Here is a 23836-nt window from a genome sequence, read left to right as displayed (position 1 = left end):
TTGAGGGCAGTCCATAGGAGGTACCCAAATCCTGAGGGTTGGCGATTCTCGGATGATTGGGGACACACAAAAGTGAGGGATATGCTTCACAACAAAAGATCCCACCTCATGACACGGGCCAGGGACTCACTGCGGAGGCAGGAGGAGGGGCGTTGAGCCTATAGCCAACCACCTATGTGCCACCGCATAGAGTGGAAGAAAGCCAAGAAGAAAGCAGCAGAGAAAGTGAAGAGTCGCCAACACGCAGAGGCGCAACGGATCCAAATGGAGACCATGGGATCGTCGCATTACGGATCAGGCGGCAGAGAGTCGTGGGAGGTAGAGTTTGTAAGTATATTTTGATTTCTAGTTTTTTAACATTTTTATTTTTTTCAATTTTTTATATATTTTATTCTAATATATTGTGACTCATAATTGTTTGTATATATCTAAATGTTTTGCAGACTACCATTGTTGGTAGGATACCTGCTCCTAGAGAGGTAGGTTACCATCGAGGCCATAACCGCGCAGCCTCATGGCTTCAGTTCTATGAGGAGGGTCTCATCACTAAGGACCAATACAACCAGGCCATGAGGATTCGACAGCCAAAGGAGGTATGTATTTCTTACTTTCCTATTAAAAGTATAGCTAATTATAACTTTTTCTCCACCTTGTCTACGTAAGCAACCTTGATCTTTTGTGTGTGTAGGCGAACCCGGATGTGGAGCATAGCGAGGAGGGGAATAGCAACGCTAGTAGCCATGGTGGTACTAGCGAAGATGTTTCCTCTTCAGATTCGTAGAGGAGCACCATACCTCCTCATGAGGCCTTCTTTTCTTGTATATGTATGATCCATCTTTGAGCCTACTGCTTGCGGCCACGCTTTAGGTTGCAAGCACTTAAACTTCCCATGTAAATGCTTTTGATATATAATGAATATATGGACTTTTATTTTCAATTCTCATGCCCGTAAGATACATTGTCTTTTTCCCAAATGCACAATCTGATGTATGGGAGGGGGAAAAAAAAAACCAGAGAGCATGTGGTTGCTTCTAGTTCTGTTTTGCGAGTCTATCCGCAGGTCTAAATTGCAGATAATTTGCATTTATACGCGCGTCTATAGTGCAGACTACACGTGCTTATACACACACTTCATAATTCAAATTTAAAAAAGAAATTAAATATCTTTTAAAAAAAAGGACATTTTTTGTTTTTCGTTCGCGTCTACCAGTGCTTGTAAAAATGCATCTACCAGCGTGTCTATATGCGCGTGTATATGTGCATCTATTGCGCGTCTATTTGTGCGTGTAAATTCCTTGATACATGCGATTATAGACGTGAAATGGTAGACGCGCAAATAGACGGGCGGATAGACGCGCCCGTAAGATTTTCTCTATATTCAAAAATCGCGTCTAAAAGTGCGTCTATGAGGCCTTTTGTTGTAGTGGGTCCACACACCCACTAGCTGGCAGATGCAACAAATGGCTTTTTTAAACTTATGCAAGCTTTCCAAATATTAAAGGAAAACATGACCCTATCAAGTCACATTGTGGCCTTTCACCTTTTGAAGAGCAATCTTCCCAAGTAAATTCAATGAGGATTAGTTTGATATCCTCAAAGTAAATTCAATGACGACTAGTTTGATATCCTCCACATCTTTATTTCACCAAGGTTTTCAACAAATTTAGGAAGCCTAAAAGGTTTTTTTATTTTTAGGTAGCATAACACACCACACTCTCAAGCATACCTTTTCGGTCTCCTCTAGTTGAGTCTTGTTATTGCTTGGATCTAAAGTTGGTTCAAAGTTCTGTATCTTTTCCTTTTGGGGTAGGACCGTTGAGTTATGCTGATAATAGTGAGAAAGAGTTACAAAGCTCTTTATCCCTTCGTCTTTACAAAGGAGGTGCACGAACCCTATCTCTTCTCTAACTCTCGCACTAATGTTCACATTCATGTTTCATTTGATGATATCCCAAATTCCAAAGTGGTGAATATAGTTGGTCAATAAGTTGCTAACAATTGGTTATGTTTAAGTAAGTGGGAATTCCTCTAGCAACGTATGAAAGTCCATAGCTATTTAAATGACATTTTTCAAATTTCAAATGCATGGAAGCAAAGGTATAAACTTTCAATCTCACTTTAGATACTTGGCTCAAACAAAATTTTGGTTGTAAGTGAGCACAAATTTAGCCAACTCACTCACTACATTTAACTCATTGGCATTGTATCTTTATCACAAATGAACCTAATGGCCTTTACTGCACAAGTGCAATTGTTATGGTGTGCTCATGAAGTAGGCGATCAAGTGTATTAATAGGTACTTAGACTTTATACAAATTCTCTCACTAAAAGTTCTTACAAATGAAACTAAGGATTTTTTGTCATTTGAAAATGACATGCACTCCACACTTTATCACCTATTCAATCAGTCAAAAGAATTTATAACTAGTTGCACACCTTGTATGCTTGGCACTCTCCCAAAGTTATTTCAGAAGACACCTAACATTACTTGTGGTGAGGGCCTTGAAAAGGGTTCAAGAAAGCTCATGTGTTGTGTGAATATTTAAAAATCTTGGGTTTAAAGCCATAGCATTAGCTTGGAAGTGGCATGAGTATTGGTCTATCAACAAAAGAGATATTGACTTTGTCTCCAAGTAATGGTCAATGCCTCCTCATTATTCATGCAATAATGTTTATGTCCTTTTAAAAAATTACTAAGGCTTTTTGTAGCTCCAGTCATTTATATTTCAAAAAGTAAGCTTCCAATAAATTGATTGCTTTATAATTTCTTAGAGGTTTGTCCTTTTTTCGCAAGGCCTATTCTTTGAATTGATTGATCAAATTAATGTGAGCATGATTAAATAAGCATTGTATGGGAGGAACAAGAAACTCCATATTCGGGATTTTGGGAATTTCCCATCAATATGGGAAAACCAAATCAAAATGGAATTCATGAATTTTGGGAATTTCATTAATTTGAAACTTGGTGAAATTAAACATATTACTGCTTATGGTTGTTTCCAAGAGATTGAAAAAAACTCAAAAAGGTGGTGTTAATAAACACCTTAGTTTTAATATCCTTGAAATATTCAAGGAAAATCTTCAGTCGATGGATTTATGTAGACTTTCTTTAGCCTTCAATACAACCTTTTGGGGGAATTTTGATTTTTTTGGGAGATTTTTACCTTTCTTCATCCAAGAGAAGACAATGCTATCTATTGTTTCCCATCATTCAGGATCTTTTTTGTTACACATCCAATATTTATCCCAACAATTAAAATACACCTTTGCATCTGTAGCATTTTGACGACTATAAACTGGTGCCCAATATTGTATACATACCTTGTTGAAGTTTTTGGAATGTCTATTTGTATCGACCTCAGTTTGTGCAACACCAAGCCATATTGGATATATTGGATCTGAAGGTCTAACAAGCACAAAGTCATCTTTCTTAACATCAAGCATTGGTTCAAATGCATGTTTGGGTCGTTTGCTCAGAGGACGACAATAGTGATCATTCAACTCTTCCAATCCAATGAAGTCATCTGCATTATCTATATCTATATTGGTTACATCACTTTGTGTTCTTGGCCAAAAATCTATGAAAAATAAATCTTCTTGCACATTTGGAGTTTGAAGAGCGTAGATCATATGTTTCCAATAATCAATCACTGGTGTTATAAACTTTGTGAACTCTACTTCAGGTCCTTGTACATTTGACCATCTTTCCCAATACTTCAAATAATCTTTAACTCCACTTACTACTTCTTGATGATCCTTAACATACTCAAACATGGACAACAACATTGGAACACCCTTTGGAAGAGCTACGGCTTTCCTACAAGGTCTCTCTTCCATAATTCAATGCCATCTTCTCTTGGTAACCAGTCTGGGGACTTTGGATGCATCTTGTATTGCATGACAGGTGTATCTCCTTGCATATAAAATCGAAATTGAAGAGGTTTTGAGTGACCAACAAGTGTATCTTTCGAATCACACAAGTATCCCTCAATGTATCTCTTAAAGTTAGGCACATGTGTCAATAAGAAAGGTGTAGGACTAGTCATCTGGCATGATTGAAAATGTTGCATAAGATGAGGAAAAGTGAAGGTCATGCTCGTCCTTAGCTTCTCTGAACATTTGCTGAACATTGCATCGATGTCTTCATGTGTATGGCCCACCATGAGAAACCCAAGCTGGATCATCTTGAATGTTCCTCGTGCAACAAGCAATGATAGATATGCAAAGAGATAGCGATTTTTGTTTTCTGACCCACAATTATCAAGCTGAAGAAGTAAGTTCTCTGGCAATCGTTTGAAATGATGATGGTCATCCTGTGGTGTATTATCTTCCATGCATGATTTATTTTGTGCAACACATTGATGGTGATCTAGTGCTTTTTTTGAGTTGAGGGCATTTAGTAGCACAGAGGTTGATCTTGGCATTCCATCTACTTGTAGATCACCATTTGCATGCATATGTAGTCGCTCCAAGTTCCTAAAGCACAATGACAATGAGGCAATTGTGAAGTTAGGATCATGAGGCCATAGATCGAGTGAGAAATGTCCATATCTACCTTCTCCATGTCCATGTGTAATCATGCCTGTTAAAGAAACTGGTAGTTGAGTAGATCTTTCAGTCTCTTTTGATCGAAGCCGTAACCTAGGGATAACTGTCTTTTGTTGGTCCATTTTATCATGTATGATGCACACGTTTTTATCTAGATCTAATGTTGAGGCCAAGCGCCAACTGTAGTATATGTTCCAACAACTTTGTTGTTGTAGCATGTGACATTGACGCTTCTTTAGAAGCACATTTCGCTCTTGAAGACACTTTGTTGCTGCAAGTTGCTCTTTGATCTCTTAGCAAATACTACATTTGGAGAACTCACTTGTCTTTGCTAAGGTTACATGCTTGAACTCTGTGTTCCAAATATGATTGAAGGTGGACAAGGACATTTGCTTACATCCAATACCACTCAATGTTGTATTAACTCTACCCATATATCTACCTGCTTATAAACATCTTGGATGACCAATTGTGTCTCCCTTGATCCATCTTGCATTGTTCTACTCTTGTGTGGCATTTGCTCTGCATTCTTCTTAACAAAGTCTCTAAGGATGGCTCTTCCCATCTCTGTGTGATCCCAAGCTGCTCTTATTACCCCCTTGTTTCCATGCATTGCCCTCCTCACGCCATGCTCAAATTGTGTTTTGTACCTGTAAAAAGATGTCTTTGGGATTCCATGAATCTCATACCATGCCCTTCCATATACCACTTGTTCATTGAAGATAAAGCTGTACTTCCTTGTTCCCAAGTAATCAATCCTGCATGATGATTCAAACTTGTCATAAACATAGTTTGTGCGGTCTTCAAATTGCAATCCCCAAAAGTATTTACGTAATTGTTGCATTGCTTCTCTATCAGCAAACTGACAACACTTTTCTTGGCAACAATCATTCATGGAAACCTGTGAAATGGAGTCCATAGAAGTCCTCAAGTTTGCACCTTTAGGGGAAATAATTCGAGGCTTTCTATTTATGATCTCTTTTAAACAAAAATTGATTTTTTTGCAGAAACATAATCTTCATTGGTATCTTCCATGTTTTTGGCACAAGCATTTATAGAGACAAATTGTATGTATGATTGTTGTTGTAACAGTGATGTTCCATCATCAAAGGTGACTTGTTTAATAGGCCATCTTTCCAAAGTGACACAGTGGAGGTTGTCATCTATGTATGTTCATGTGGTTTGATCAAGGGCTTTATCTACCACCACACCAATATCCTCTTCTCCTAGCAATTCAAAGTTTATCGCATCATATGGAAAAGTCAATAATATAACCCCTGTCTCAACACACACAGTGTTGCCTTCTGTCCATAGTATCACTCTACGTTCTCTCCAACTTTCACGAATGCTAAGCACATCAATATCCTCAGAAGGTAGGACATGGTCTGATTCGTAATCATCTCCTCTGTCATGAATTGTTATTGAGTTTGAAACAACCACCACATCTTTCTTTCTCCATTTTGCAAAACCAACTACAGCTTCATGAACCTCCATTGCATCAATTGTTGGGAATGGAAAATACGCTGCTACATTTAAACATTTATCAATAGCCACTGAAATATATCCATCGTCAAGTGTTTCTCCATGGCATATCTCATTTGGATGTATTGCATGCACTCTACCAAGTGCAACAATCTCATGATCAACTAGCAAATTCACAGTTTCTCCAAAATAAAATTCCTTATTCATGATACCTGTACAAGTGAGAAAATGGAGATTTTATCATTTGTATGTTGTCACCTCTCAAAAAGATGAAAATAGTGATGAAATTGCTAAATACAATGAAGTATCAAATTTCATTGAAACAAAAAAAGTACTTAAACATTAGATAGAATGAGTCCAACTTTCATAATAGAAAGTATTAATGGAAACATCGTACATAAAGAAGGGGATAGATTTGACCATATGGCCAAAAATAAACTTTCTCATGAACTGTGCCAGTTTCTTCTATTTTTTTTAGTTTCCTTGATTTTACTTTATTTTATTAGCTACTCTTTGAGTAAGCAAAAACTTCATTGTGTGTTCTCATTGGAAAAATATGTAGCAGATGTTCAAAACTTGTACTATATCTATTCAACACGAGAACAATGATTAAAATTATTTATAATGTGTATATAAAAAGATTTAGCCACGTGGTCAAAAATCTATTGTATGTATTCCATACCATAGCAAATATAAAAATTATTTGTGATCCCCATAGGGGAAAACATAGTCAAATGATTGAAACCTTTGTTTTATGTATTTCACATGACAAAAAGGATAAAAGCTCATTGTGGTCTCCATAGAAAAATATTTAGCCAAATGGTCAAAACTCAAACCAAATACATATAACAAGGATAAAAGTTCATTGTGATCTTTATGGAAAAGGATTTAGCCAGATGGTCAAAACCTCTATTGCAACTATTTTACACAAGACTTAGGATTAAAATTCTTTGTGATATCCACAAGAAAAGATTTAGCCATATGGTCAAAACATGTATTTAACCTAGATGATAGCAAGAATAATAAATTTTTGTGATGTCCATAGAACAAGATTTAGCCAAATGTTAAAAGCCTTTATTGTATGTCAACAAGAATAAATAATTTCTGTGATCTTCATTGGAAAATATTTGATAAAATGATCAAAACCTTTATTTCATGTATTTCACATGACAACAAGGATAAAGATATTTTTGAGAAACTTTGACCTTGTGCTTAAATGTTGAAACCACAATGACCTCTAAAGAATAGGAGATTTCATTCACTATGACACAAAGTTATAAATATTGAGGAAATTTTAGCATCAATTAGAAGCTATTTGAGAAGGAAAGATAATTTTTATCATGGTTAAATATTTATAAATCTTATACTACCTACTTGTTGATAATAGTAAAATGTATCATATTACATTTTATTTTTAAGTTATACTATTTTAGTCTAAATCATGTTATATTAGTATATCGTACTATGTGCATATTATGGAATATATTATCAAAATATAATTTAAAAATATATATATTAAATTAATTTATTAATAATTAATAAATATAATTTAAATATATTAAATTATATTTGGTAAGATTATGTATATTAAATGTATCTAATACGTAATGTGCAATATCATTGAGGATTTTGAACCCACCTTAGTGATAGTTCGAGAGTCGAATATCTAGTAGGGTAGGATAGAGAGTATATAGGAAAAATCTCTAACTGGGGAAATAGGGGCAAAATCACAATGGTGGGTTCTTAAGGAGGGACGAGGGGGAAGGCGCCGGTCTAAGAGAAATGCCCCTAGTAAGAGTTTGAGGGCAATGTCTTCGTCAATAGAGGTTTGGGAGCAATGCCCCTAGTTGGAGTTTCAAGATAGCGCTCGTTGTAGGGATTTGGGAGCAAAGCTCCCAATGGGGGATTTAAGCGGTAGGGCCCTTGGTGGGGGTATGCGGGCAACACCCCTAGTAGGGGGTTGGGGGTAGTGTCCCTGATGGGGGTTTGGGGGCAACGCCCCTAGTAGGGGTCCGAGGATAGTGCCCCTGGTGTGGGGGTTTGGGGGCAATGACCCCAACAGGGGATCCACGGGGCAGCGCCCCCTTGTGGGGGTCTGGAGGCAACGCCCCTAGCGGGGGTTTGGGGGCAACGCCCTCGGTGGGGGTTTGGGGGCAACGCCCCCAGCAGGGGTACAGGGGCAGCACCTTTGGTGGGGGTTTGGGGGCAACACCCCCAACGGCGGGGTCAGGGGACTGTGGAAATAGGGACAATATCACAATGGTGGGTTCTTAAGGAGGGGCGAGGGGGAAGGAGCTTGTCTAGGAGAAATGCCCCTAGTAAGAGTTTGAGGGAAATGTCTTCCTCAGTGGAGGTTTGGGAGCAATGCCCCTAGTTGGGGTTTCAAGATAGCGCTCGTTGTAGGGATTTGGAGGCAAAGCTCCCAATGGGGGATTTAAGCGGTAGGGCCCTTGTTGGGGGTATGGGGGCAACACCCCTAGTAGGGGGTTGGGGGTAGTGTCCCTAATGGGGGTTTGGGGGCAACGCCCCTAGCGGGGGTCCGAGGGTAGTGCCCCTGGAATGGGGGTTTGGGGGCAATGTCCCCAACGAGGGGTCCAGAGGGCAGGGCCCCCTTGTGGGGGTCTGGGGGCAACGCCCCCAGCGGGGGTTCAGGGGCAGCGCCCTCGGTGGGGGTTTGGAGGCAACGCCCCCAACGACGGGTCTGGGGGACAAGGCCCTCCTGTGGGGATCTGGGGGCAGTGCCCCCAGCGGGGGTTCGGGGGCAGCGTCCTTGGTGGGGGTTTGGGGGCAATGCCCCCAACAGCGGGGTCCGGGGGCCTACAGTATAGCCATTATGTAATTTTTGAAAAATTTACGACTTGAAATCTTTAATAAAATTAAAAAATAGACACAAAATAAGATCTAAATCTACTCGTATTTTGTAGCAAGTTATGGTTATTCAAATAGCGTGATACATTAAATGATTTGTTTCATGAGTCGGTCTTTACAACTAATCATGACGTTTTTCAAAATGAGTTTCTCTTCCCCTCCCTCTCTCTTCCACGTAACTCTCTAACCTGAGCGTTTTCTCTGTTGCGTTTTTACAGTTGCAGGTTTCGCATCTCTGATCCTCTGCGTTTTTATCTCTACTCATGTCGCCCCTCTCTTACTCCAGGTGTTGCAACCCTAATCTTTGGCAGTTCTATCCCCCTCCTCTTCTTTGACTACTCTCCACTGTTTCATTTTCTCAAACTAAAACAGATTGTGCAGTGCAATTTCTGGTTTGAATCAGGGTATTTCTTTGACTACTCTCCACTGTTTCATTTTCTCAAACTGAAATAGATTGTGCAGTTCAATTTCTGGTTTGAATCAGGATATTTCTTTGACTACTCTCCACTGTTTCATTTTCTCAAACAGAAACATATTGTGCAATGCAATTTCTTGTTTGAATCAGGGTATTATGACCAAAACTACGTGCATCTTTAAATCAGAAATCTTGCTCCAAGGCTTCAACAATTCAACAAGCTAGTGAATGATCGCTAGTCTCGCACATCGTGCATGCTCCTACTTCACGGGTGATTTCTGTTACGTTGGCACATATTACTGACCTACTAATTACAACAGGTTTTCAACTTTTCCCTACTTCATTTCTGATTTTGAGTTAAACTACATTGATTATGACCATTTCAATCCATACAATTACTACAAATCACACTACTACTCTTTTGTATGATTAGTATTGAATAATATTAAGATCAAACACCAAAAGCATTTTATAAAGAAGAATCATGTATGAAAACTAAATACAATATGTATTTCTGTATATGTATTTCTATAGCAATGAGATTAGGCACTCACTCTTGAGAATTCAATGTCTTCTTCTTCTTCTCGAATCCTTGATTGATCTCCTGGAGTGCTTATGTTTTTTGTTGTCCAACTACTACCTTGCAAGTGATAGCTTCACTCTACGTCAATATTGAAAACATGACTTCTTGCACTGTTGAAAATACTATTTTTGTTGTGAATATGAAGTATATGATTTGTGTAATGTTGAAAAAAGTCTCTTAGATGTGAATATGGAATAAATGGTTTGTGCAATGCTTTTATCAATGATGAGTGCTTTCAAAATACTAGCCTTTCTTTCTATTCTGTGATGCTATATACCTCAAGATTTTCCCTCAAGGCTAAACCTAGCCTTATATTTGTTGTATCATTCTGTAATATTAGAGCATTTTATCAAGTTCTTATATATTGTATTATACTTTACTATATAGAACTTTCCATTATACTGTTTTTTCATAATAAAAGCATTACCATCAGATTTTATGGTTACACTTTTTATAATTTTGCAATAAGCATATGGCTATACAATACTTACAAATATTTAATATGATTTTGTCATAGGATGTAATTTCATTTTCTAACAACACATATCATGATCTTTCATCAATTTATAGATTAGACCATATGATCAAAAAATTTCTTGCAATATAAGAAGTACTTTTTGTTATTTTATTCAATACAATCTGAGATTTGGCCACGAGGTCAAATCTTTTCTTATAATATAAGAAGTAATTTATGTTCTTTTTTCCAATATACTATGAGATTTTGCCATGTGGCCAAATCTTCTCCTTAAGCTATCTCTTGGCCAAAATAAGGACTCCTGTAGTATCACAATATCTTGCAACCAATCAAGCACTTTGTTCATTTTACTACAAGAATGACATTTTGCCATTTGGTCAAATGCTTTCTTATATTATCAACCCTTGCTTACTTCCAAAAGGAAAGGCTAGTTTCTACTTAGAATTCCTTACTTTCTATAATTTGGCCATGTGGTAAAATCTTGTCTTGCAACAAACGAACCACTTTTTTGGAATTTGATCCTAAAAAATTAAGACTAAATCTATGGTGGGTTCAATCACACAAATTTTGGGTATGCTAGATTTGGTTGTATGGAAAAATGTTCTAAGAAAAACATATTCTATATTATCTCCAAAAAAGGAAGACCATGTTCTACTTGGAACTCCTTGATTACCTACTATATTTATAGGAAGTCTCGCCATGTGGTCAAAACTTGTTGTGCAACAAACAAACCACTTTGTTTCCATTAACCATTTCTTTCATTTCAATTTTTCATAACTTCCTATAAATATCATATCATTTTGCCACAAATTAGCCACTTTTTCCATTCCACTACAAAATAAAAATTGGCCATATGGTCAAATCTTTCATTTTGTTATCAATGCTAGCATCCAAGAATCCCCCATTCTTGTTTTGTTCAGCCATATGATCAAATCTAATCTCATAAATCTTACAAACCATGAGACCACTTTTTCATTCCATTATAAAACAATATTTGGCTATATAGTCAAATCCAATTTCACAGCATGTTACAACAAATGAATCACTTTCTTCATATGGTTATGAAACTAGATTTGGCCATATGGTTAAAACTAGTTTATAGAAATCGTCTTATCTTGTAGGTTTTGCCATGAGGTCAAATCTCCACCTTTCAAGTGTTTTCCACTTTATCTTATATTGATATCTATGGGATTTGCTACATAGCTATATTTGTTTATATGCGAATCTCATATCACAATAAACCTCATCCTCTCTTTAACTAGCCTTTAAGAACCCTATGGTAAAAAACCATGGCAAAGTTTCTAATATGATAGATAAGTCTTATGACTAAATAGGATTTGATCACATGGCTAAAACCAATGACAATGTTTCTACAATATAGCTCATTTCAAGGGAAACTTACATGTGCAGTATTTAAAATGTTAATTTTGGGCCAAATGGAATTGTGAGATTGCTACATAACCACATTGATATATAGGTGGATCTCATATTGGACTAAATCTCATTCTTTGATTAAATAGGATTTGACCACATGGCCAAAAATCTTAGCAAAGTTCCTAGAGTATGATCCTTGCATAGGAAACTTACATGGAGAAGAAATCCAATATTAACTTAGGGACAAAATCATCCATGACATTTTCTACATAACCACAATGATTTTTCACTATATCTCATATCACACTCACACTCAACATTTCATTATCACTTGACCATTTGGTTAAGCCCATGGTCAAGTCTCAGTATTAATAGAATTTGATCTTCTCACCGAAGTCCATGGCAAAGTTTTTACTATATGATCCTTGCAAGAGAAACATAATTAATGGTAACTTAGGGCCAGGATAATCCATGAGATTTGATACATAAGCACACATATTTATGGTTGGATCTCATACCACACTTAATCTCAAATTTCAATATTTCATTTTATGGAAGAGTCCCTTTAGAGTACATTTGTCTTGTATTTCGTAAAATCTTGTGTTGTTATGTTTTCAATTTTCAACTTAGAAATCTTATACATTTATTTGGGTTTTGTGAATTTTGAATATTTTTAAATCCACTTTTGTCTAACAACTTTTTCTCTTTGTAAAACTATTCAATGGCAAATAAAGATAGCACATCCAAAAAGGAGACCCAATCCATTGATGGAGTTAGATGTGGTTTTGTGTATCCATGGTATGTGGATGTTTATGATAGTCAAGAAAAAAGGGCTGACAATGTTCTCTTATTCACTTTGAAGAGTGATATTGCAATTTTTCAACAAGATGGTGTCATAGAGAAGATAACAGATGGATGTGCTAGGAAAGAGGGAATACCATGTAATCTTGTTAAGATCAAGGGGAAAAATGTAGTATACAAACTTGATCCTTTGTCATTTCACTTTGTAAGTATTAAAGAGGATGAAGAATACTCTTTGAAAACAATGGGATGGACCTTATTTGAGGAGTTAAAGGGCACAGAAGACATTATATTAGCATTCCAAGCTATTCAAAATAGTGAGCTACTTTCCCTACCAAGAAAATGTGATCACCCCAACAAAAGAATGAAGCTCCAAGATAAACAAATAGACTTGAGATCTTCACCTTCTCCTCAAGAAGAAAATAACTCATGGAATCCCACAAGCTCAAAGTCAAAATCACCTCAACAAAGTTCCTTGTCACAAGCTCTTGTTGTTAGTATGGCTGCTAACACTACTAAGAATGATGCCACTTTACCTTCCATGTTAGAAGTTACACTTGCAAAGCCAATAATTTCACTTGAGGTCAAGGGAGTAGAAAGAACATTCGATTTTCGTGAAATAGTTAAGAAGAAGGGAAAGAAGGAAGAATCAAGATTTCACATGTTTGAAAAATTCTTTCCATTTGGTCCAATAACACAATTTCCTATTCTCGTTGATAAGTGTTATGAGGCACCTCCTTTGTATGCTTATAGGTCACTATGTTGGGATTATGTAGAGAAGCTAACCACGTCTTTCATAAAGACTCCCATGAACCCAGCAACAACAGCATATCTTATGCCTTTTGTACAAGACAACAATAAGAAGAGACCCATGCATCGTGATGAGGTGGATGCTCATAAGTTGGACACTTATAGTTATTGGATTATATCAGGGCTTCACTCAATTCATGCAGCAAAGATATATATTGAGAGTAATACTACACGTTGTCTAGCAACCAAGCATTTATACACCACAAGAAATGCTAGAATATTAGTTGATTGTCCTGCGGAAATGTGCATTGAGCTTTCACGAATGACAAATATAGAATCACATAATGTTATGAAGAATGCACCTTATGTTGAGCAACTTCAACAATTAAGGGATCAGTGGCTAGCATTTGGTTCTCCACCAAAATCCCAACAAGGGCTTTCTAAGACAAGCTCTCAAAGAGTACCATGGCAGGTAATCATATATAAGCTTACCTTCTTTTTTTGTGAAGATTAGTGTGATGCTCTTTCTTTTGTTCTATGCTCACTATTTTGATCTTTTTTTTGCAGAGATTTGTGGCATACATTGGAGAAAATTGTGCATCTAGAGATTGCCATATGATTGTTAGCTCCCAAGAAATATTTGATAGTTGGATCAAAATCATGAAGAGATACTCTAGAGGTGAACTTATATCCCAAGAGGAGAGTTCGAGAAAAAAGGGAAGGCAACCTTCTCCTGCTCCATTTCGTTGCCTTATGGGTTTAAAGGATGGAGACATCCTTACACTACAAGAGGAGATCAATGAAGGTCATATCCTTTTTCTTAGAAATAAATGGGATAAGGAAGATATGATTGACATGGAAACAAGGGCTAAGCAATTCAAGCAAGATAGGTTCCTAAAGGAGAAATTAGTCACTCTTTTCAATGCTTCAGTTCTAGAAAGTAGTGCTGTGATGAAGACTTGGGAAGAGCTTGTTGATGATTATGATATCAATGATGAAGTCTACACAAAGATTTTAGGCATTTGCAATGATTGGGTATCAAAGAAGCTCACACATGGAGCTCATGCAGGGTCCCTACCAAATGGAGCAAAAGATATTGTGAACTTCCTAATTGGAAAAAAGAAAAATCCTCTTCAATCCTCCACTACTTCCCCTTGGCGTGTATATGTTGTCGGATGCAATCTAGAAATCTTTGATCTTATACATAATGTTTAGAGAGATCCAATTACCATTGGGGTTGTTGTTCTAGATGCAGCACATGGGGTTGAGGGAATGCAATGGGACTCTATAAAGTTTGGAAAGGTTGTATCCACTCTACTACAAATGACATGTGAACCTAAACAATTCATGTTGTTATCATTTCTTGATCGAAAGCAAATGGCAATCTTGAAAGCATTTCTTGCAAGTATCGCATGCTAGTTGATAGTGTTGACTTCCTACCAATGGATAGAACGTTTACTTTTGGATCTATAGATTCTTTTGTGGTTTTGACATTAGTGACCATGGAGAAAAGCTTCATCAATTTTGAGCGATATATAAACAATGTCAACAAGCCTTCTATTTTGGACTTTGAAGGCTTGGACAAGGAGTGCAATGATGAAGATCTTGAAGAAGAACAAAGGATTGCAAAGGCCGTTTTGAGAAAGAAAATGAAAGTTATGGAAACTACAATCAAAGCATTCAATGATGCTCATGAGGTTGTATTTGATGTATATGCAAGTGGACTTGCATCTAAGGTGGCATTGATAAATCATATGAAGACTATTGCAGTGGTTTGAAACACTCAAGAGCAAAGAGAGGTTGAAGCACAATTGTGGAGGGTCCATGAGAGTGCCAAACAAAATTCAAACTCCCAAGAGGTTCCTCCTACTGAAGTTCAAGTTCTTGAAGTACCACCCGAGGGCATAGAAGAATCAAGCCAAGATATAGCAAGTCTAATTATGAAAGAGAAATTAAGGGCTACTTCAGGTGTTTAAACTCCTTTCCTTCTTCTTTCATCAAGGAAGACACATTGATGTAATTTTGATTTTTTTCTTGAGAAGTTACTTCCATTAGCATTTGCAATATTTTCTTTCTTTGATGATATTAATTAAAGAAAGTATGTATTTGATTTTTTAATTTTTTATAAAAGGTACCAAGCATGTTTGGTTTAAAATTTTTATTTAAGTAAATATTTTACCAAATCGGTATTAAAGAGCTCATTAAAATTTATCATCCTTTGTAAGGATAACTATTTAATTGTAATCTAGTGTGTAAGAATACTTATCATAATGAAAAGTTTGAGCTAGCTATGCAAAATTTACCTAAGTCTATTTTAGATCTTATTTCAATTAAACTCTTATATGTGTTGTGTTATGATCTTGTCATGTTAGTTTTGGTTAGATTTGTCCACATGGTCAAATCTCTTATCTCTTATAGCCTTTTTTTACTACATCACTAGTGTATGTCTATGCATGTACCTTAGGATAAGAAAGCCAACAATATATTGCACACCCCAAAAACGATTCATTGCACCTCCCAAAGGAGTTTTACCTCAGTTATAAATATTGCAACAAAGATTTCTCTCCAATGTATCTTTTGAGATGTGTATATGGAATATTAAGGTAAAATCCTTGTTACAATTCGTGAGTTTAAATATATATGGGATATAAATAGTTCAAAAATAGAATGGTTAGTCCTTAAGAAGAAACTATGAAAACTTATTCAAATAGAGTATAAATTATCTCAATTAAATTGTCATGTGTCACTTATATGTGACATAGTTTTGGTCACATGGTCAAAAGTATCATGTTTAAATTTTCTTTTAATAATTAGGACTAATAAACATCTTCTTTGTACATGCCATTTTGAAGGCCTTTTTAAAAATTGAGTATGTTAAATATCATAATGATAATATAATTTGTGCAACTAATAACAAGAATCTATTTTTAGTATCTCAAGTATACTTATAACTAGCGATAAAAAGTAGATATGGAAAAATGACTTTATTAGAATAGATTTTACTTTAAAAAATTTATCATATATATTTTTTTCACCTCATGATATTACTTTTGATTAGATTTGACCACATGGTCAACTGTCTCTTTTCTTAAGACATCATTTTTTAAGTAGTACCTATTTATGTATTTATCAATGTGAAGTTAAATTGCTTTATTGTTCTATGCCAGTTTATAGCTCAAAAATTAGGTAGAATGATAAGGAAGTAAATGAATCTAATGTGCTTCTTTTTCTTCTTTGTAACTTCAACTAAGACATCTATGGTTGGATATCTAGCAGATTTAACAACAGTAGAGCACGATGATGTGATTGATGTTTCCTTGATAAGAAATGCAACACAATTTTGTGTAATACTTGATCTCAATGGTCTTCTTTTACAACGATGCTTTGCTAAGTCTAAAAGGTTTCAAAGGTTTCAAATGGGAAAGCAATGGCTTGTTCTTTGACCAGGATGTATGGAGTTTCTTGAAGCCTTATTTGCAAGATTTCAAGTGGGAGTTTGGTCAACAGCTTTACATAAGAATGTCATGGCAGTTATTAAGTGCTTGGAGATCCATGCAAAAAGGAAGTATCGTTTCTTCATGATTTGGGGCCAAGAACAATGTCATAGACATCGACTCAAAATCATATATAGGCCACATAAGATGGGAGTAGAAGCAATATTCAAGCCTCTGAAGTATGTATGGGATCAATATGGAGATGTTTGTCAGCATACCAAGACTATTCTCATAGATGATAGTCCTTACAAAGGATGTCCAAATCCTGTTGAGAATTGCATTTATCCAAAAACATTTGATATTGATCGTGAAGACTCTATCTTGATCAAATAACTTCTACCATACTTGACTCGCTTAACCAAATACCATGATGCACGTGAAGTCATCAAGTTTGATCGATATGGACAGGATCCACTTCAATATGGACATGAATTGTATGCTCAATTCAAGGTTGTCATTGATGAATGGACTAGAGCAGAGAATGATGGTATTTCATCTTCATCATCAGCACTGCACGAGACCATGATTGATAAAGATGGTATATATGTTCAATCTTCAATTACTTCTTGCTTCAAGAGACCATCTATTATACAAACATGCTCAACAAATGCTTCACGTCATCCGTCTCTTACATTGAACAGCTCACAATTATCCATGTTGAAGCAAAATCCTTTAGTCTCTACTTTGAAAGATATGGAAGCAATGCAACTTGCTCATGAGTTAGGATATCACAAACATTTCATAAATGGTAGTGCAGCTAAACGTTTTATACAAAATCTACTATACAAGCATACTCAACAAATGCCTCACATCGTCTATCACTTACATTGAACAACTCACAATTATCCATGTTGAAGTAGACTCCTTTAGTCTCTACTTTGAAAGATATGGAAGCAATGCAACTTGCTCATGAGTTAGGATATTACAAACATTTCATAAATGGTAGTGTAGCTAAATGTTTTATACAAAATCTACAAAATTTTTATTTTTCCAATATACATTATTAACAAGAAGGCACTGACTCTATATGGACTAATTTTGACTTTCATAATAAATATATCCCTTACATTAAAGGATTTTGTATGGCTATGAAATATATGCTTGTTAGAAATTTAAAGTATTTTATGTACTTACCTTTGTGTTTCTAAACACCACCGATATCAATGAGAGAATCTACTTGATGTTTTTTATACTTTCAATAACATTAGTTAATTGTGTTGAAATTTCTTATAAAGTGGTTTAAATCCTATTTTGTACTTTATAACCATCTACTATACAATCATACTCAACAAATGCCTCACATCATCTATCACTTACATTGAACAACTCACAATTATCCATGTTGAAGCAGACTCCTTTAGTCTCTACTTTGAAAGATATGGAAGCAATGCAACTTGCTCATGAGTTAGGATATCACAAACATTTCATAAATGGTAGTGCAGCTATCTACAAAAGTTGTATTTTTCCAATATACATGATGCAACAAGACAGTGACTCTATATAGACTAATTTTGACTTCCATAGTAAATATATCCCTTAAATTAAGGGCTTTTGTATGGCTATAAAATATATGCTTGTTAAAAATTTAAAGTGTTTTGTGTAGCTACCTTGGTGTTTTTAAATGCCACCAATATCAATGAGAGAATCTACTTAATGTTTTTTATTCTTTCAATAACATTAGTTAATTGTGTTGAAATTTCTTATAAAGTGGTTTAAGTCCAATTTTGTACTTTATGTCTTAGCTAATAAATAAGTATTGATTGATTATAAAATTTATGTCTATTTCTTTGGAAACACAAATCATTGGTCAAAGGTTAAATCTTTAGTCTTAGAAAAATCATAAACCTCTAGCTTGGTATATAAATCTTTATTTTATGATATGAAAATTCATTTAGCTAGTCAAAGTGTGAAACTCGTTAATTTTGGCCAAAGTCAATATCCATCTTTTCCATATATTGTCAAGATAGATAGAAATTTTGAATAGAAGATATTTATATATCATGCATATACATACAAAAAATGTAAATGGGGTGAGCAATTATTTGACATACTTGTGTCTATTGGTTTACACAAAAAAAGAACCATCACATCATAGGTTATCCAAACTTATTACAATATGGTATTAGATCAAGTTATTAAACCACACCTAGTTAGTGGTGACTCTTTTAAGGTCCTAGTTCATGAAACTTATACATGTCACTTTAAATGATGCTATATCTAAAAGAAAAAACTCATATTATAATATCTTAAAATCCATAACATTATAAATTTTGGCCATGATAATATATTTTCATACAATGTTTAAGGCTCTTGTATTCTAAATTCTCTCTCCACTCCATTAAACCTTTGTATTCTTACATTAAACTTGGAAATTTCCTGGGTATATACTAGTTAAGCCTCCTTGATGTTTCCACCACCATACAACATCATATTTTGTTAGTATGCCAGAAAAGATAGAGGTGAAATCCAAATCTCGTAACAGCGACATACCTTACATTCATCATTTAAGCTCTCAAGATGTGTGATCTCATATTTGTAACATACAAAGTGCCCTTTAAAGATAAACATAAACATAGTGCTCTCTTTCATTCACAAAAGTAAGACATTCATTCAAAGTGGGACTTGGGAAATTCCGAAAATCTCTAATATGGTGTTACAAGCTAAATTTATTTCACAAGATAAGATCTAAAACAACAATCTCTCTTTTAATTTATCTCACTCACTTATTAGAATAAGTGAATAGAGGGAGGACAAGACCAATTTTTGAATCCATAGCAAAGCACTTAGTTTTATTATACAATGTTTGAATTAGAAGTATAAGGAAATCTAGTTGTGGTGGCAATTGTTCTGAAGGCTAATCTCTTGTTTGCATTGCAAGTATAAGGAAATATAATTTTCATGGTGATTATTTTGAAGGTCAATCTCTTGTTTGCTTATATGGATCCCCTTTGAAGGTTTTCATAGTCCATCTTGATGGATGCACAGAATTCTTATGTGAAGAGCATTTCATCAAACTTCTCTTCATCATTTCTTGAAATGCTATCATCACAACATGATGACCTCTCTCCACTTGTAGTTGTTGATTCTGTTGCTACATCTAACTTTCCTTGCATGTTCACTCTTTTTTTCCATGCAATAGAGGGGAAAGGTTCGGGATCATAATTAATTGACCTACACCTTCTCCTTGAAGCATGACCACTCTCAATGAAAGGTCTTGCTCTTCTCAATGCATTCCCAAAGCCATCGTCAATGGACTTGAATGTAGTGCAATGATGTCATGCACGTATATTTGGAAGGGATGCTTTGTATTGTGGAATCTCCTTTTGTAGACACTTTTCCAAAAGGAAGCTCAATAAGATTTGGCGTGTGGAGTGAGATACAAGAACTTCAATCTAACAGGGTGCTGCTGGCTATGGCAACCATGAAGGCAAGCTTAAAGGTAAAGATGGAAAGTGAGTTCATAGATTGAGACTGAGCTGAGTAGAGATGGACTAGAGATGAAGATTTGCTAAAAAGAACTAAGCCATGCTCAGCTGAGCTCTGATACCATGTAAAATATGTGGGAACTGAAGCATGGCAGATGCAGAAGCTATGGAGTTTGAAAGAGGAAAAAGAAACTCATAAAGACATTGACCCTGACTAGGAAAAATTGTTACACAAGTGAATTAGCTTCCAAGATTGAGACTTGGACTCATAAACACAATCTTGTGTATTGACAATGACATGACACTTTACTGGAAAGAAAAGAGTACTATCATTTCTTAGAAAAAGAGTGCAAGTACAATGCTTTATAGGAATTGAGTGGTAGTACTTTCTTCTACTCTGCATATGAGATTCTAGTCTTGAGCCCTCACTGCTCCTCACAGAGGGACTGAAGTAGGTGTGATTGCAAATATCTCAACAAAAGCGAAGGTTGTTAGTGCACCAAGTATCCCTCATGTCCATGTGTTGTGCATCCACAAATAGACTCTAGCTCTTTTTCTCATTATTCTTATGAACCTCCATTGACCATGATTCATGAAACTTCTTTACAATCTCCCACTCGATAATGTCATGAAACTCTAATGAAGGTCAAATCTTCCATTTATGATCATTCTCTCTTTTTTGGCTTTGCTCTTTAGTTTCTTGGAATATAGTTGACTAGAACAATATAACTTTTTGTAGCTTTAGAAGATAGTGGGAATAGTCTGTCACACAGAGAGCCCTACATATCATAAACATTTCCTCCCATGAATTTATCTTCATTAGATCTTCACAATGTCTTCATTATTATCAACCCATAATTACATGAACACAAATAATTACTTGCTCTTGAATGGAATTAATAATATAGGCTTCATTCATGGTCCATAGTCTTTCTCTCTCAATCTCTAACAATTTCTCTCACAAATACATAGTTTGAACCTCTAAAATGGCCATCTTTCTCTCTCGTGCACACTCTCAATCACTCATACACCATAGTGAGTTATAATTAAATATAATAAATAATCAATATCCTCTCTTAGTCATGGATTCTCCCTCCAAAAGGTATGTCTGATCTAAAGAGGCACTAGAGCTACTATAGTGACTCTTCATAGTCCATACTATACCATCACTTCAAGTTCTTACTCTAGTCTTCAATTGCTACTTCTTTTACTTTAATTGAGTTAGTTTGAGCTTATATTATTCTCTTTCCAATATAATAATACATTTCCAAGCTAGCAACTCATCCAACATATTACATACAATAGCATACAAAGGCTTATGGGCACATATTGAAGCTTAATAGGACACTACTTTAAAGAATGTCAACAGAACATATAAAAACCATTTATCTTCAATCAAAATCACTCCCACTCATCAAAAACCTTTCAAAATACCTTCAACCATACTCCAACCCAATCATTAGCATGTAGAGAATATATGATCTAGGGTTTAGGGCTTACAGTTTAAAGTTTAAAGTTCAAGGCTTTTAAGGTTTTTAGTTTTTAAGGTTTTAATAGTATCTAGGAATTTAGCATTCAAGGAGAAGTAGTCCCTAATGATTAATGCTTCAAGGATTATATTTTGAAATACAACACTTGGATTTAGCGTGTAGGGCTCAATGTCTCTTTTTAGGGGAGTAGAGTTTGGGTCCTAGGATGACTCTTAAGCATGGTTCACTTGCACTGATAGGATATTGTTACACAATTTTAGGGTAACTCAATCCTCTACTTGTATACGCCACTGGGTGCATTCACCACAACCATGGATCTACAGGATTACATAAGTACCTATGTGCTCATGCTTTTAGCTAGTCATAGGCCAATGATAGAGCCTCATAGAGTTTGAACCCTCATATAAAATCTTAGTGATTGTCACTCAACTCAACAATAGCACATACCCAAGCCCTCATAATCCCATTGCTTACTTACATGTGTTGATATAAATTGCTCATTGGAGCCACTAGACAAGATTAGTTGTTGGAACTCCAATCACATCTCATTAAAAAAGTGTATGTTGCAAATTACAAAGTTAGAACTTGCCAAAGAGAAAATGAACATTAGATGATTATATGAAACACTAAAGCGTGCATAATTTACACCAACAAAGAAAGGTCATAAATATTGGTACCCATTACTATTATGTTTCTTTCCCACTTAAAATCATGTGATGCTATAGGAGCTTTAGAAATAGGGCAAGAGGTATGCACTTAATAAGTGATTAAAATACGTATTCCACTACTAAGTGTGTTTTACTTCTAGAAGAAGTTATGTGTTTAATAGACTACTCCCCAGAGAAATGTAGTTTCATGGAATATAATAATGGTAGGGTTTGCTAAGCATGGATGTGCTAAATAAGCCTTTGAGTGTTTCAAGCAAATGTAGAAGGAAGGAGTGTGTCAATTAATCATGGATTTGAATTATGGCTTCAAATCTTATAATATTGCACATGGGCCCAATATCTACATATTGAAATGATTAAAGAAGGCTAGGAAAAATATCTACACATCAATACCACTAAAAATATGTGAATATCTACATTTTGAAATGATCAAAAGAAGGTTTGGACAAGGGCTCTCCCAAACATAGCCTGTGTCCAAACCATCCATAGAAATAGACTCTAATATAAGTCCATATTTTTGGGAGCGCATAGGTGTCACATAGCAACAATTCCATCCATGTAATCATACAAGGGTGAAAATTGCTAACCAACCAATGCATGAAGTTGAAGATTTAATCTTCACACCATAAATAAAAGAGAGAGATATTCCAAGGATGCCTTATAGCGAGGATACAAACCATCTCTAATGCCCAACTTAGGCATTTTCTCCCCTACCCAAAGGCCTTTATGGAGGACTAGCCAAAAAAATGTACAATTTTTTTGCCTCAATGTTGCGAGACCACATGATGGTGATCTATAGTCCCATGGAGATTTGTTCTAACTCATGTGCCATTTATCCTCTCATTTGTTAAGTGTTTTTCTTATTGAGCATGGAAGATTGGGAAGGGGAAGCAAGGGAAGTCCACTATCCTAGATAAATGTCCTAGGCATGAATTGCCCTCTAAATTGTACATTTTTGTTGATGTGGGACTCCATTGGGAGATACACTCTTAGATGAGATTAAAATCTCTTTATTTCACTACAACAAAAAGGCCTCTTAGATGCACTTTTAGACGCGATTTTTGAATTGAGAGAAAATCTTACGGGCGCGTCTACCCGCCCCTCTATTTGCGCGTCTACCCGCACGTCTATTTGCGCGTCTACAAACTCGCATCTATAGTCGCATGTATGAAGAAATTTACACGCAGAAATAGACGCGCAAATACACATGTGAATACAAGCGCATTAAGAAAACCAAAATTGTTATTTATTTAATTTCTTTTGTGCATCTACCAGCGCGTCTACATGGCAAATTAGACGGGCATATAGATACGCCCATAGATGTGCTTTTACAAGCGCCCATAGACGCGAGTGCAAAACAATTTTTTTTAAAAAAAGATATTTAATTTATTTTTTTAAATTTGAATTATGTAGCGCGTGTACTTTGCATTTTAGACGCGCTTATAAACACACATTTTCTGTAA

Source organism: Lygodium microphyllum, chromosome 12, assembly GCF_053477565.2.
Source record: "Lygodium microphyllum isolate KBCC chromosome 12, Lygodium_microphyllum_v1.1.10, whole genome shotgun sequence".
NCBI lineage: Eukaryota > Viridiplantae > Streptophyta > Polypodiopsida > Schizaeales > Lygodiaceae > Lygodium > Lygodium microphyllum.
This window is presented reverse-complemented; position numbering follows the sequence as displayed.